Genomic DNA, 1,538 nt, shown 5'->3' on the forward strand with positions numbered 1-1,538 from the left:
CGATCCTGCCAGGAGTCGAACCTGGAATCTTCTGATCCGTAGTCAGACGCGTTATCCATTGCGCCACAGGACCCGTCAAGAGATGCGGTTGCTAGCAAGCGATTAGACGATCGCATCAAACATCACCAGCAACAGTGCAAAACCAAGCCGCCGCAGGGTTACAACGACTTTACATGATGCGTTACAATGCCACGTAGAACGTGGCTTGGGAAGCCCGAAAAAAAAAATCCGCAAATACGTGTACGCACACACAGTGCAATCGTACGCGCAGTTGTACCACGAAATAAGCAGGGTGACGGTTTTAATTGACGGGAGGGTGCTCAACATGCTCAATTTGCGCATTTTGGTGGGGTAGCCCCGACACCAACCGATGCGTTGAAGCACACAGCAAAAACACAAGTCAATGCATACACATACGCATACGGCGGCTGCCATGCGATTGCAGCAAAACGGCAGCATAAAAGCCAAAAGGCAGAGCGAAACGCAACGCAACTCGATGTTGTTTGGGGTCTGTAAGTGTATGTATGTAGTGCCCTCCTCCCCGGTACGGTCCACAGGCTTTTGCGGTTTCGTCCGTTAGTTAATTCTCCGATCGATGCAAGCGGAAAAAAGCGAGACCGTAAAAGCGTGCATAACAAGTGAACTGTGTGGAGGCATGTCGCCGTTACAAGCAGCTTCCATCTTTTTGCACGGCTTTAACGCTACGTAGCAGTAAAACAGTACAGACAAGAAGTGAAAGAACGAACACAGACGAATGCGCAGATAAGTTGGTCATTTTGTTTTCAATCACAATTATTTATTATCGTTGCAGTTTGGAAGAATTTTGCATTTTTTTTGTTGCCCAAGGCAGTGGAGCAAATGTGTTGGCTGGAGAACGAGAAACATAAAAAAATAATAATTAAAAACAACACTAAAACAACGAAACGAATTGTTTTGCTTATTTTGTTCATTGCTTTTTGCCTTTGCTATTATTTTTGCTTCGAGTACTTATTTTTTGTTAACTTTTATGAAAATTGCATTGATTTCTTCATTGAAATGTATCATGTTTTGTTGTTCAATTGTTTAGCTTTGTAGTGTTTTACGCTTTACACTTTCTTTATATATTTTTTTTAAGAAAGCTATGCAGTAAACATTTGATACAAAGTATTGTTTATTGAATTTTTCCTACACAGTTTTTTGGTTTATTTTAGTTGTTAACTGACATCAATGTTTGAAGTTAGAGTGTCAAAATATTATTTACGTCATTTTAAGACTAATTTATAGTCAGCTTATACGAATCAATTTAATATTTTAATATGTATTTTATCGAAGATTTTTATCCCGATTAATATCCCGAAATATAACAAAGATACGACTCAAAAAGTCTATTTATTCCCATGTTTATACGTGTATCAAAAAGAGTATAAGAAGTCGGTAACCAGAATATTAAAACCAAACATTTGGGAAACGATTTACTTTTAATTTTTTTTTTTTTTGCTCGGTTAGAACGGTCTGGCCGTATCAAGACTTATTTTACCACGTAGCACGATAGTCAGTCC

General features: G+C 39.0%; 1 non-coding gene across 1 annotated transcript; it reads right to left on the reverse strand.

Moving 5' to 3' along the window:
* Positions 1-73, reverse strand: Trnar-acg (transfer RNA arginine (anticodon ACG)). Its single transcript has one exon. It is a non-coding gene; the product is annotated as a tRNA-Arg (tRNA).
* Positions 74-1,538: the final 1,465 nt, after the last annotated feature.

The sequence above is a fragment of the Anopheles funestus genome, chromosome 2RL (assembly GCF_943734845.2).
Source record: "Anopheles funestus chromosome 2RL, idAnoFuneDA-416_04, whole genome shotgun sequence".
NCBI classification, from domain to species: Eukaryota; Metazoa; Arthropoda; class Insecta; order Diptera; family Culicidae; genus Anopheles; species Anopheles funestus.